Source organism: Heterocephalus glaber, unplaced genomic scaffold (assembly GCF_053883595.1).
Source record: "Heterocephalus glaber isolate CG9 unplaced genomic scaffold, H.glaber_assembly_v1.0 deba00001579, whole genome shotgun sequence".
Classification (NCBI taxonomy): domain Eukaryota; kingdom Metazoa; phylum Chordata; class Mammalia; order Rodentia; family Bathyergidae; genus Heterocephalus; species Heterocephalus glaber.
The window spans coordinates 4,398,714-4,415,061 of NW_028258360.1; positions in this window are offsets into that span (position 1 = coordinate 4,398,714).

A 16,348-nucleotide genomic window follows, 5' to 3' on the forward strand; every position below is an offset into this window, starting at 1 on the left:
AGACCTTCAAATTTGAATTTTCTAAACCATATCTAAGAAGCTGGCACAGAATTCTTTCCATGTTTGGTACATGTGGTCTATTTTGGAAGCAAATCTAATTTATCTCTTTCTAAGAGCTGGTCAACAAAACTGTGTCTTTTTTTTTAATGAGATTGTATTGGTCCATGTCAAAAATTTAAAAAAAATCAGCATTGTTAAAGACTTGAAAGATTGATATTATTTGCTTTCTAATTTTGGGTGATGAAAAGTCTTTTATTTAGTGAAATGAAGGAGATGGAAGGTTCTACTCTAAGATGGCAGAAATAGTATTTTGTTTTGGCGTATTACAACCTCAGTAGGGAAAAAAAGTAAACATTGTCAACCCAGTTACCTTTTTCCCATACATATTTTAAATTTTACTGTTCTTTGAAGTCCAATTATCCACCAGGCATGGTAGCTCATGCCTGTAATCCCAGCACTCAGGAGGCTGAGACAGGAGGATCGCCGTGAGTTCAAAGCCAAGCCTGGGTGAGGTCAGGGTCAGCCTGAACTACAAAGTGAGACCCTGACTCAAAAAAACCCCCTCAAAATAAAATAAAATCCAAATATCCAAGAACTTTCCTAGTATCTATTAACAATGACCCTGATCCTCTCATTCTGATTAAACATTTTAGGACTTATGCCAAGTTTCCCTTCTTCAGAACAAATAGATCACTCAGTCCTTTAACTTTAGTTCATGGGGGCCGGGATTTAGCTCAGTGGTTCCAGCACCTGCCTTGTAAGCACAAGGTCCTGAGTTCGATCCCTAGTACCAAAAAAAAAAAAAACCAAACAAGCTTTAGTTCATGGGCCTCTTAAATTACTGCCTTGGCCCTGACACTCACAAGGGCTCTTTCTTTCTGTTAATCAAGTTATCAGAGGTTTGGTTTTATGTTTCATTAAATTTTAAATGTATATTTTGTGCTATGGTGAATATACAAATTATATATATATATATATATATATATGTGTGTACGTATATCATCATTTCAGACACACAGCCACACACACATATACACGGTGGTACCTCGGTTCATGAACCTACTTATCACTGTATAAATATCCATCATATGATTGATAAAACATGTGTTAATGACTATTAATAAGTTTAAATTCTCATACTATTATTTATAGTAATAGACTAAATAGTATATAAAAATATATAACAACAACATAGTAAATTATTATTATGAAGTTATTTATCTTACATAATTACATTCTGCTTTGAATTTTTAAAAGTTGTACATATTTATTGGGTGCAGTAAGATAATTTGATATGTGTATACAATATATGATCAAATCAGGGTAATTAGCATTCCCATCCCCTTAAGCACTAGTAATTTGTGTTGGAAAACTTGAAACTGATCTAGGTATTTTTTGAAATACAATATATAGTAAATATTTGCAAACTCTAGACACTGTCCTCCGCTGTACAACATGGTACTTATTCCTCTTTACTGTATTTGGTACCTGCTCTCACCTCCCTCTCTAGTCCCCCTCCACCCCATAATTCCCAGCCTCTAGTGACCACTGATATTCTCTCTACTTCTATGATGTGAACTTTTTCAGTTGCACATACAAGTGAGAACCTGTGGTATTTGTCTTTCTTTGCCTGAATTATTTCATGTTACATAATCTCTAGTTCCATTTATTGCTCCAGATGACTAGGACTCACTCATTCTTATGGCTGATATATTAATCATAGTCATATATATATACATATATATGATTCAATCACTCTATATCTTAGATGCTGTAGTCATTTAGTCATTCCATATCACTCCTTTACTGACCCTTCCCAGAATCTGAAGGGAAACGCCTAAAGAGAGACCTCATGGAAGATGTATTAGGCAGATTCCACAGACAGGCACCAAACTTTGATCCACCAGGGCAGCAAGAATGATGAATCACATGAGAGATGAAAAGAAAGGTGCCCTCAGAAGGTTAACTGAATGGCAGTAGGGTTCAGGTAAGTTGTCCAACTGCTACGTGTAAGAAGGATCTGTTTCTCCTACTGGGGAAGCAGCTAGATAACATTTCTCAAACCTCTAACGTTAGATGGGGCTGCTATAGGGACCTGGCCAATGGAATGACCCTGCCGCAATGTGCTCCATTCTTCAGTGAGCCACAAAACCTGACCTGTGGCTGCCATGCTGTTTTGTTCCATCTTCTGGGCAAGTGAACAGAAATCCAGGAATCTAGAGGTGAGAGAAAAATATAAAGTCAGAGTAAGGTCTGTGGATTGTCTGGTGGAAGGCTATGTACTTGGATTCTGACATGAATAAGCAATAAATTCTATGATGTTAAGCAGCTGGTGTTGAGGCACTATTTATCTTAACTTTATTAATACAATGTAAATAGTTCGGCTAATCCCAAATGAGGTCATAATGTCTTATATGAAAGTAACTATTTAGATCAAATTTTATTATGTATACAATTGTGAACATGTGGTCTGTACATTCTGATAACAAAAGACTCATTGTCTTGTGATATCATGGATATGATAGATACTATCTTTTCCTTTGAAAATAACTATAATGGACTTCAGTAAAATAAGAGACAAATCAGATCTGAGGATGGTATTGCGCATATGCTGAGCTAGTAATTTTTACATTGTTCGGAGCTGTGGGAAAGAAAAAAATTACCATGAGACAGTATATGCTCTGAAAAACCTAAAATATGTACTGTCTGGTCTTTCACATGCAAAAGGCTTGTTTACCAGCTCCTAAATTGCAACATAAATTTTGGGAATAAATCTGTCAACTGGCAGATTAGTTGAGTGAATTTAATCCTGGTATTTATAATAGAATTAAAAACATAGTAATAGCCTAAAATGTATTTTGTAATTCTAACAAAAATAATGTTTAATTATTTCAGGACACTTTTTTAGTAATTCTAATTTTATGATAGTAAATATTGTCATCACCAAAAAATTCAAGGGTATCTTTTGGGGTATATTATTAATGAATATAATGTATATGAATAGATATTTCTGTGATGTATATTTCAAAACATCAAAGATATTAACATCACACATACACAATTTGGGCAAATGCACTTATATAAAAGCCATGTTCTATCTGTTTCTAGGAAGATTCATTTGTGGAACCATAAACAATAAATAACTGTCCATTTTTCTCAATCAAGTAGTAAGATCATTAGTAACAGCATATGCATAGAGTTAACATGTATTGTAATTGAAAATACATTATGTGAATGGATGGCTAATTCCTAATCAGTGACAGAATCTTCAAATATCAAGTGTCACACAATCACGGAGTTCATTTCAATATCATTATATCTATACAGAGTTTTAACATAGTAAAGTGAATAAGATAGAAGAGACAGATTTTGTTGTTATGGTGTTTTTCCCATTCTCTACACATCCTTTAAATATTGGTGCTTGATATGCCTTGAATAATTCCTAGGGAGGAATGGGCAGAAGAGCCAGGTGCTTGTGAGCCAAGCACTAATATTAGCAGAACTGCATGTTTCATAAAGATCAGTCATCATTAGGAAAAACTGAAGAGAACTTAGAGGATAAATTTCTGACACTAGGGCAGAAGGTCAATCAGACATAATTAGCTCCAGATAATCTCCTAATCTACCATTTTTAAATGTTCAAAATTTATTTATTTAGAATTTGTGGAATATAATTTCATACTGATTTATATTGCTTATATATGCTTATCATTATATTATTCTCTCATTTTATAATATGAATTATGATAGTATAGATACTTTATTTTATATCCATATTTAAGCCAATTTTTGTCATAATTTATTACTATTAACAAAAACAAAGAAAAACTAATGGTAAACTTTTCTCTAATTTTACTTAGTTGTTTTTCTTCTCATTTCCCTTTTCATATTTTTCCTCTTTTTTTTTTTTTTTTTTTAGGAAGATGGTTTATTTGGAAAAGGGTAGAACAAGAGAAGATAAACAGCTACTCTGAAAGAGTATGGGGCATTGGAAAGGTGAATACTTTCATATTTTTTTCCTCTTTAAGGAAAAACTTGAGGAATAGAACATATTTAAATTTTAAATCAAAATTTAAATTAATTTGCTGGGTAAATAGCATTAGGCCTTACATTGTTGTGATTCATTATTTCAGCTCATTCAGACTGAATTTTGTATATCATAAAATGTATCTTTGGTACAAATACCTACATGGGAGAGTATTTGTGATCAACTTCTATTTCATTATTATATTGATATGACATACTGGTATGACTCCTTAACAACTGGCTGTCTGATCATATGCTTCTGGATATGATACTTTAAAACCCTATATAGGGAATAGAAACTTCCACTGGGAATGAAAATAGGCATTGTAAAATTGTATGAATAGACAGAATTTTGTTGTTTCTATTTTTTATAAAACATTTTTTACAATGTCACTTTTTGAAGTTTGAACAAGAAAAACAATAACCTCATGGGTTCACTCCCATGATGTTGTAAACAATATGGGATTAATAATACCTTTTAAGATTCTGAAAGCCAGCCAAAGAGCAACAAAAGATAGCCATTACTGAAAATAAGGTTTTAGAAAAGGCCCCCAGAGAACTGACGTGCCGGAAATGTAGAAAGAGAAAAAGAGCTTATCAAATTTTCCAATAGTCAAGTAAATATTCCTGGTTGGGTTAATTGATTAAAGATGTTGAGAGGGTGGAAATAATTTTTAGACTATACTTCACAGGGATACTTAACAATGGTATAAGAAAGAAATACTACAATGTAGAATTTTCTACTAAGTAAAATGTTTTATTGTCATGACATCAAGTAATAAATGTATTTCAGATGTCTCTCATTGATTTTCTAATTCTTTACCATTGTTCAATTACACAACTCCAGTTTAAATCTTATGTCCACCTTTCTAGAGCCCCAAGGTAACGTGTGATGCTCGTATTTATTATGTTTACTTGCCAAATACATGACCCCAAATGTACACTCATCGAACAGCCCCAAACCTCCTTCTCTTCCCAGACTTCCCAAGAACTTATTTATTTTTCTCTTATTTTTTAAAATTTTAATGTATTACAAGTAGATATTAGTAAAGAAAATATAAAAGCTGTTCTATGAAAAAATAATTTTTCATAACAAAAATTATTAGAGAATAATCATAGTAAATACACTGTGCATCATGATCTTAAAAGAATAGATCTTCATTTCCTAATTTATCTCTCAGCTCATTTCCTAATACTATTATAACTTTTTTGCCCAAAAAATTTAAAGTATTGACAAAGTATCTCACATTCTGTATAATTTTGAACAATTTCTTCCTATTTCCAATATTTTTGGTCCTTATTTTCACTTTTCAGTTTCTCCCACCAGAGATCCTCTTCTTTCTGTAGCTAGAAAATTCCACTTTCTTTGCTGTTGATTTGATGACTTTTTGTTTTTTTTATTAGAGAGGGAAAAAAAGGAAGCTTGGTTTTCCTGATGCAAACTTGGCTGTTCTCTTCCTAGGAGGAGCTTGAGTCCTCACTGTCTTTGGAGACGGCTGCTGTTCTCCTCAAGGAAGCTCTGCTCTTCACCTTGAGCATCGCTTCCTGGCTCCAGTGCAGCCCCCTCAGCCTGGTGGCACAGGTCCTTCACCCAAAGTGCAGGCTTTCCCACTTCCTCCACTGGCCTTTGGGCCTTCCCCGTGCAGATCCTCCATGCATACTTGCATGAGACATTGCCATGGGCTCCAGGTCTCTGTCTGGACCCCTGGAGGACAGTGCCTCGGGCTCTAGGCCTTCAGCTGGATTTGTGCGTGACATTGCCATGGGATCCAGGCTCTCTGCTGGGTTCTTTGGGTCTCTCCTGTGTGGACAGATCTCTTGCACTTTTCTGCATTTGATTTTTTGGGTGAATACTATAAAGTAATCCTGTTAATTTTGTGTCCTGTATTACACCTATTCCCTTGCAAACCCCGACTATAATACAAAGCAACTTCAAACTCCAGTGAGCTAAATAAGATAGTTCATTTCTCTCTCGAGTCCATCCCTGAGCTTTTCAAGATGGTGGAATTTAAATGCAATTTCACAACATAATGACTTCCACAAGAAAATGGCTTCGATCCTTTGAGTCCATATTAATGACTCTAGTATTTGCCATAACCTAGCTAAATGAGAGTAGAAAGTGGGAATAAAAGACAACTTATATTATAAAAATATGAAAGAGAAGTACATATGTTACTACAACCACATTCTGTCTCTGCCAAGTTAATCTCTTAATATTACTGAAAAGAAAGAAGGAATAATGGATATTGAGGATGATTTGTTTTCTCTACCCAACTCACTTATACGGAGAGAATAAGATGATAAACCAACCTAAATAAAAACTGAGTCATTGAGACACAGTGAAAATCCAGACATGGAGTGTTTTAGCATGACATTGCTTATGTTTTGGAGAAGCTATGTTTCAGCCAAGCCTCTCGTCTGACTTGACCCATATTCACACTTTGTTGTGCTGGTATGACCATTTAAATATTAGGTGAATGCGTAATACCCCCCCCATAGCGACCCTAAAACACTGATCATTCCAAATGCATTTTTCTTGAAATTAAAATGTGATATATATAATATATATTATATGTGTATCTTGTGTATATATATCATATATATACATATATATGAATCTGGACATATTGTACAGACAATAGTTGTTACTTTCAAGTTCTTGTAAATGAATAGTAATCAGATATTTGAGACATCTTACAGAATTATTTGTATTCTTGACCACAAGTTTATTTAAGAAATTTTTCTCTATTTTGTGTTCCTGTTCTATTGCTGCAAAAATAATCAAACAAACATACTAAAACTTAGCTTGAAACTACACACTTCCATTTGTGATGGCTTCTGCAGGTCAGGAGTCAGGCATGGCTATACCGAGTCACATCTCAGGGTTTCACAAGGCAGGACGCACGATATGTCATGCTGCATTTGTATTTGGGAGTTTGATGAAGAATTGGCTTCCAAGCTCAAATGGGATGTTGACAGAATAGATTTTATGTGATTACATAACTGAGATCCCCCTTTTGCCAGCTGTCTATGGGTGCCAGCTCCCAGCTCTTAGAAGCTGTCCCTAGAACTTCAGCCACCATTACCCACAGTACACCATATGACATTGTGAAAGAATAATTCTTCAAGGCTAAACTGAAAAACTCTCTTCCTAAAGGCAATTAATATTGAGTCTCATACAATATAATATAATTTGTGAATAACTACAATATCATCTTTGCCATTTAAAATAATAAAGAGAATAACTACCCTATTATTTTGCTACATTTCAAAAACAAGACACAAAGATTCTATGTGCACTGAAAAAAGAGTTTTATATAAAAGTGAGGACTTTTGAGGGTCATATTATCATTAGGTCCACAATAAATCTTAATGTATTATATAAATTATCAATCCATCTATCTCTTAACACACTGCATGAGAATGATTATAATAATTTTATGAACTTATGAGTATGCCAATCTTCTGAAGTAATGTGGTTATATACTCAAATACCTTGTTTGAATCATATATGTATTTCATATATATGCATTTCAAATATATGATATATAAATTTCTCTCTTTTTTGCTTAAATTCTTTTATTGGTATATTTTAGGTATGCAATATGTTTACATTTATCATTGTGTGCTTGTACCTGTACATGATGTATCTTGGTTCTTATTTTTTCCCCATTACCTGTGCATCCTTCACCCCTCCACCCTTCCCTATTTACATAGACTTTGTTCCCATTTTTAAAATTTTTTTCTCATAATTTTTCCTTTCCATTCTTTCCTTTCCCCATCTCCTCCCACCACCCCTAGCCCTTTGGACCTTTTCCTATTTCAAAGTATCAATTATTAGTTATTAATCCTTTTAATCCCTATTTACACTCTCAGTTTCTCACACTAGAGAAACTATTTGGTATTTACACATGTGTGTCCTATTTATTTCACTTACATATACATTTATGTCTATGTTTATATATATATATTTTTTTCTATCAAGAGAGTAATTTTTGATCACATTTGTTTTCTTACTCATTAGAATGTAACTGTTCATAAGTATTACAGTGAAAGCACAAAGAGTAAATGTATTAATATTTAATAGTAACTCTTGAGATATATTAGACTATCTTTTATTCTTCTGCAACTATTGATGAAATAGAAAATATGAATGCACTTAGAAGACCAAGTCTACTCTAAATAGCATATAAGGAAAAATGAAATTCCTAGTGAATTTAAAATGCCAATGGAAATTTTAGTAAGGAATTTGGGGAAAACAATAAAATACAATTAAAATTTATATGACATTTTTTGTGAAGTAAATGCTATGAATGCAACTTCTGCTACAGTACTATAGAAGTAACTAAATCATAGATAAGTTAAATCATAGTGCTGTTTAAAAATAAAACAGAAAAGAACATATGCCTACAAAAGATATTTTACTAAAGAAGTAAAACTTGTAGGTAAAAGGTACAAAGTACACACAAGAAAATCTCTATTCCCACATGGCTGCACTGGTAAATTTATAGCTCCTATTTAATGAAAAAATAATATTAGTTGTACAAAAAATCTTCCAAAATATTGTAGAAGGAATACTTAGTAAATCATTCTGAATCCAACATCAACATTACATAAAAAGAAAATCACACTGAAAAAAACTGATGAACAATATCCCTTAGGAATATGAAGAAAAAATTATAAACAATATTTTACCAAGTTGAACGGAACACTATATAAAAATGATATTACATTATGAATAATTGGATTTTATTTCAATAATGCTAAGATATTCTTGTGTTTGTTTAACATTAAAAATTAGTCTATGTAATTCACTAATAAAAAACAATTGAATGAATCATCTCAATTTTATATATACAGAAAATCAGTAGATACTATTATCCATTGCCTTAAGTATTCTGAAAAAATTAAATACAGTAGAAATTTTCTTAATATGATAAATTTCATATACAAAAAAGGATAATGCACAGTAATTCAGCCATTGAAAGAGACCAAGTATCCATCAATCAATGAGTGGATCAAAAAAAAATGTGGTTTATTTGCCTAATGGAGTATTATTGAGCCATAAAGAAAAATTAAATAAAATAATTGGCAGGAAAATGAATGTAACCAAAAAACAATCATTTTATGCAAAAGAAGCAGATTTGGAAAGGCAAATTCTTTCATTTTTTTCTAAATACATAAAATACATAAGCAAAAATTGGCACAAAAAGTAGAGATGGGGTTATGGAAAAGGAAAAAGATGGGGCAGTGGGAAAAAGTAACTGGAATAATGGAGGATAGAAATTATGGAAGTGTGAGCATGTGTTACAGCTGTATCTAGAGGTTCCACTAAAGCCTCGTGTGGTAATAGGTGGGGCTTTTTCAGAGGTGGCTGCATCTAGAGGGTGTGATGCTGGGATTAAGGGTGTGTGATTACTAAATCAGTCCACTGATTGGTTTGGCTCCACCCTAATCCCTGTAGTCTGGATAAGATAAAAGCAGCAGAAAGGAGCTTTCAAGGTTCCCTTGTTGCTTTTGCTACCATGTGGGCACCATGAACTGTTTCCACGTGTCATGTACCACCCTGCCTTGGAACCAGCTGAGATTATGGACTGAAACCTCTACAAACTGGGAGATAAGTAAACATTTCCCCCTTTAACTTTGGGAGTTGGGTATTTTGTCTCAGGAAGGAGAGAGCAGTAAAAAAACAGCGTGCATGACTATGCCAATGAAACCCACTAATCTGTATAGTAAATATGCACTATTATAAATGAGAACTAATGTTACCACTAAAAATAAGTGACTGAATAATTCCCTCTAAGACCGATAACCAGGCCAAGATGTCTGATGTTTCCTGTTTTATTCAACTTTGTGTTTGATGTTCTAATCAATGTGTTGCACCAGAAAAATAAATAAATAAATAAAATGCTTTTAGAATGGAAAAGAAAAAAATCTAATACCTTTATTTAAAGATGATTGTCTTTAGAAATTCCAATAAACCTACAAAAAACTAGAACTATTAAATGAGTTTGGCAGGGAATTGAGATAGAATATCAATCAGCCAAATCAATTGCATTGCAGTATACTTCTAATCAAGACTGGGAAACTGAAATAGTAAAATGTCCAACAACCTTAGAGGATGAATTCTTCCAAGAAATGGAAGCGTGTTACTCCCCAAGAGCTTCCAGTAAGAAATACAGTCCTGCTGGCCTCTTGATTTAAGCTTGCAATACCTTTGACAGAACCTGAAAAACTAAAAAGAAAAGAAAAGAAAACAAAACAAAACAAAACAAAAATCAGATATGTAGGCCTGAGTTCTGCTTCCAGGAATGACTTATAAACCCTCAAAAAAAAAAAAAATCATACCACTCAAATTTAAAGACCCAATCCAAAAATGTACACCTGAAATGAATACAGATTTCTCAGATGAAGAAGTACAATGGAAAATAAATATATGAAAAAATTGTTCAACATCACCGGTCATTTCAGAGATGCAAATGAAAACAATGCCGAGATTCCACCTCACCCCAGAAAGAATGGTTGCTATGAAGAAATCAACCAATAACAAATGCTGATGGGACCATGGAGAAAGAGGAACCCTGCTCCACTGCTGGTGGGAGTGTAGGCTGGTGCAACCACTGTGGAAATCAGTATGGAGATACCTCAAAGAACTGAAACTAGTGGTTTCATTTGACTCAACTAATTCCCTTCTTGATATCCTCCCAAAATAACTAGAAGTATCATATCACAGCATTATATGCACATCCATGTTTATAGCAGCACAGTTTGCAATAACTAAATCTTGGAAACAGCCCAAATGCCCATTAACTAATGAATGGACAAAGTGAAGTACAACTGAGCCATAAAGCATAAAATTGAGACATTTCTAGGTAAATGGATGCACCTTGAGAAGATATTTTTTTGGTGAAATAAATAGGAGACACGTGTAAATATCACATTATTTCTCTGGTGTGAGAAATTGAAAGTGTGAATAAGGACCAAAGTGTATAATAGATACCGTGAAATAGGAAAAATATGTTCAGATAGGAAAGGAAACTGGGGATGAGGCAAGAGGGACAGGAAGGAAGGGAAGAGAAAAAGAGAAAGAAGGAAAAATGAAAATAAAGCTTTTGTAAATAAGGAGGGAAGGAAGGTTGAGGGAAGGGAAGGGGAATGGGAAGAAAGAAGAATCAAGATGTACGATGTACAAACACATATTTCCTATGATGAATGTGATCATGATGTATATCTAAACTGCACCAATAAACTTAATTTATTAAAGAATAAAAAATTTAAAAGTAAATGATACACTCGTGGGCTGGGGATTTACCTCAGTGGTTTTGCTGACTGCTGCACAAGCGCAAGGACCAGAGTTTGATCCCTGGTACCCCCCAAAAAGTAAATAATACACTCATGATTTGATCATTTAGCTCCTAAATATTTTCATAAGAAAATTGAAAACACACCTCCACACAAACACTTGTACACAAATATTCATTGCACCATTATTTCAATTAGCCTAAATCTGGAAATAATCCAAATACTCAAAACCAAATAAAAGACAAACAAAATGGGGGCTGGGGATTTAGCTCAGTGGTTCTGCTGCTTGCCCTGAAAGCACAAGGACCTGAGTTCAATCCCTGGTACCAAAAAAAAAAAAAAAAAAAAAGACAAACAAACCTCTTATGACAGCAATGGAAAACTAATGAAGCCTATACATGAAAAACAGTATAGCCAGAATATATAACACATTAAATGCATAATGAAAGAACAAATAAAATGAAGTATAAGACTAAAGAAGCTGTATATAGATAGATATGTAGATGTAAAGATACAAATAGAAATAAATGGGGATGTTATGGCCTCAAATTGTATTCATTTACCTATGAATGTGTCAAGTTAATCTTTCTTTCTGACATAGTTTACTCCATCGTGTGTAAATACAACATTTTCTTCACTTGAGATCATAATAAGTGAAATAAACAAAATATACAAGGTTAAATATCACATTTTTCTCCTAAATAAATTTCTCTCTCTCTCTGTTTCTCTCTCTCTCTGTCTCTGTTTCTATTTCTCTCTCTCTGTTTCTCTCTCTCTATCTCTCTCTGTCTCTCTCTCTGTCTCTCTCTGTTTCTCTCTCTGTCTCTCTGTTTCTCTCTCTGTTTCTCTCTGTCTCTCTCTCTGTGTTTCTCTCTCTCTATTTCTCTCTCTGTTTCTCTCTCTCTCACTCCTCTTCTGAGAGCAAAATAGAAAATAGATGAATCTGAAGTAAGGAGATATCTTTCAAATGGATGGAAGCACAAGAGATAGAGGGAGAGAGGAGGGAAGGGAGGGAAAGGAATTGAAACAAAAAAAAAGAGAATTTATGTGAAAAATGATAAAAATAGAGTTTTTGCAAATGGAAGGGTATCAAGAGTTGGAGGGAGTGGAAATGAAGGTGAGGGGAAGGGGAGAAGTAGAAGAAGAGGAATTATGATGCTTTGTGTACCTGTACCACCGCCACGTATGTCTCCAGGGTGTACTATAAATATGTACTGGTAGAAAAAAATTAAGAAAACAAAAATAAAAACTAAACTGGAATGCATTGCTGAAGAAGAGATTGTCATTGGAAATTAGTGTTGAGTCATGAAGTTTAAAATGACAATATATAAGACATTTAATAAGATTCTCAGTAGGAAAGTAAAAATGTGGGAGAGAAATGGTGAGAGAAGTAAATAGTGAGAATTATTTAGAACAATGAAAGAAAGAAATCTGCTGACCCAGGAAGCAAGATATATTCCAAGCAATATCTTGAAAAACAAAAATCATTCTGGGGCAGTGGAGCTCAGTTGGGACAGGCCCCTTCAGCAAGTAGCTGCCTGGTGTGAGCTTGGGTCTGAAGGACGAAGAGGGCCATCCCTAGCCCTTCCCACAACCTGAAGGGAATACTTATGCCAAATGAATTCTGATTCTACTTGGGAACATCAACAGGAACAAATGAAAGATAAAGGTGAATGTGAAACAACTGGAATGTTTAAGGCCCACCAGCCGCCAGCTTGGCCTTGCAGTTAGAATGGTCACAGGTGGCTGTGCCCTGCTCCACCCAGCTTGCCCTGCTGATTTATGTCCAAGAGACTGTGAGGACCCCCTCCCCCAGGCACGCCCACCAGCCTCCAGTTTAGCTGCATGGGTGCCTGCAACAATAGCCCTCCCACCCCACCCCGCCTCTCGCCTCTTGGCTGTGCAGCTACCTGGTTCCACACGACCCAGGCACAGGGGGATATAAAGGCCACTATCCTGAGCTGCAGAAGTGAACAACAGAGAGAGGCCCTCTCTCAGGCTCCCTGATGAAAACTGAAGCCCAATGGAAAAGTGAAGAGAATCTCTGCAATAAAGGCACACCAGACCACTGTGCTTGCTAAGTTGGAGGGATCATCACCTCCCATTTGAACCTGGACTATCTTCAGAGGAAAGGTACCTTGAACCTGTAAAAGAATCCTGCAGGGTTGAACCCTGCAGGAGGACAAGGAGCTCAAGTTGGGACTTGTAGCCAGAAATCTCCCTGAATCTCCAAGTCTGTGACTGTCTTACTGAGACTCATTGACTTATAACTGCACATTGCTGCCCACATTGTTTATTGTGACAGCAGAGATATACCCCGAAGGAGGCCCTTCATTTTTATCTTTTATTTGTTGTTTTCAAAATAACCACTATTATTTTTGCTCTTATTTTTTTCTACTCTTTAAAAATTTTTCTTTTTCTCCTTTTTCTTTTTCTTTTTCTCCTCTCTCTCTCTCCCTCCCTCCCTCCCTCCCTCCCTCCCTCCCTTGCTGTCTCTCACTGTTCTTCATCTCCCTTGGGTTCCTGTTCTGGCCCTAATTTTCTTCTTTATTTTTCCTTTCTTCTCTCTTCTCTTGCCTGTGTCCTCTGGCCTCACTGCTAACCTTATCCTATCCCTCTATCTACCTATTCCTCCTCTCCAACACCTTCTAACTCCCCATCCTGAAGGCTGAAGTTGGTATATTGAAGAGTTTATTCACTGTAAACATATGTTGGATTGGTCCTTGATCTTGATTTAATTCAGATAAAAGTGATAGATTAATAACCACCACAAATTATCACTTTATAAAAGGTACTTGCTGCTATTGTGTTGCTGATTGTATCATTTGGGCTAAAGTGTTGTGATTGATCTAATCAGTTGTCCTTCCAGGTATAATGAAAATGAGACAGCCTCAGAGATATTAGAGACTCAAAACCCAAAGACTACCTATACCTGGAAGACACCTCTGAAAAGCAATCATTCCATAAGGGTTCTAAATATACCAACAAAGATACTTATGATAAGCAACTTAAAGTATCAACCCAGGAACTAAACCAAGGACAATACCAAAAACAAAAATGCCAAGACATTTAAGCAAGGCACAGACTAAGGTTTCCACCCCACAAAAGGCAAATTCTGAGGGAAACGAGGTGGAAAAGTCTGATAATCAACCACCTGGACACTCTGAAGTGATAGCACAGGAAGTAATAAAAGAGATGAATGAGGCTCTAGAAAAATTCAAACCAGAAATAATCTCCCAGATAACTACAGAGATGGTGAGCAGAGTGAAAGACAGGATTAGAAGCTCTAGAACAGAAACAGATAAAAAAAACAGATGAGCTCAGAAACATGCTGGAAGCCATGAATGGCCAGCATAAGAAAGAAATGGAAACCATGATCACCAAAAAGAAGAAAGAAATGGAAGCCGTGAAACAGATTCAAACAGATATTCAGGAGATTAAAAACTCCATTGAAAGCATGCATAGCAGGTTAAGGGAATCTGAAGATAGAATATCAGATACAGAAGACAAGATTGCAGTTAAGGACCATGAAAACAGAAATTTCTTTAAAATAGTAAGGGACCATGAAAAAATCAATCCAGCAGCTGATAGATGATACAAGGACGAATAACATAAGACTGATAGGAGTCCATGAAAAAGTAGGAGAAAGTACAATTGATATTAAAAAAAAACTTTTCACAGAAGGAATAGTAGAAAATTTCTCAGAGGTGGAGAATTGGACATACAGATAAGTGAGGGATATAGAACTTCAACTAGCCATGATCAAAAAAAATCTACACTTAGACATATAATAGTCAAGATCCCAGAAACCCAACAGAAGAACAAAATCCTACAGGCAGGCAGAGAAAAGAAACAAATCACCTACATAGGTAAACTCATCAGAATCATGGCAGATATTTTCAACACAAACCTTCAAATCAAGGAAAGCCTGGAATGAAGTATTTCAAGCTCTAAAAGAAAATAACTGCCAACCTGGAATGTTGTATCCTACAAAATTATCTTTCAAAATAGATGGGGAAATTAGATACTTCCACGGCAAAGAACACCTGAAAAATTTCATGAACACCAAACCAGCACTCCAAACAATCCTAAGCAATATCCTAGAAAAAGACAATGAAGGTCACAACTCCATGATGCCCAACAGAGAGAAGCCACGAGGCAAGGTAAGAAACTAAAGGGAAAGGGGAAAAAAATTAGAAATAAAAGAGCCAACAATAGTAAAACATCATTGACAAGGATGAGTCAATATCTATCAATTATAACTATCAATGTTAATGGTCTCAATTTACCAATCAAAAGAAATAGACTGACAGAATGGATTAAGAAGCAGAATCCAACAATATACTGTATACAAGAAACACACCTAACTCAAAAAGAAATACATAGACTGAAAGTAAAAGGATGGAAAACAGTTCTCCATGCGACAGGAACCCAGAAAAAAGCAGGGGTAGCAATTTTATTTACAGAAAAAGTAGACTTCCTACCAAAACTAATTAAGAGAGACAAAGATGGTCACTACATTCTTGTGAAAGGAGCAGTCCAAGAGAAAGAGATGACAATCCTAAATATATATGCAGCAAATACAAATGCCCCCAACTATACAAAACAAATATTAATGGACATGAAAAACCAAATAAGCACTAATACAATTATAGTGGGGCACCTCAATACTCCACTATCACAAATAGACAGATATTCTAGACAAAAATTAGCAAGGAAATTCTAGAACTGAACCAAGCTATTGAACAAATGGACTTACTAGATGTTTACAGAGTGTTCCAACAAACAAAATCAGAATATACATTCTTTTCAGCTACACACTGGTCATTTTCCAAATTAGGCCACGTGCTAGCTCATAGGACATGTTTAAGTAAATGTAAAAGAATTGAAGTTAGCTCCTGTATATTATCAGACAATAGTGCATTAAAATTGGAGATCAATGAAATGAGAAGCTGCAAAACTCACACAAACACATGGAAATTAAACAACACCCAACTGAACAACCAGTGAGTCACAGAGG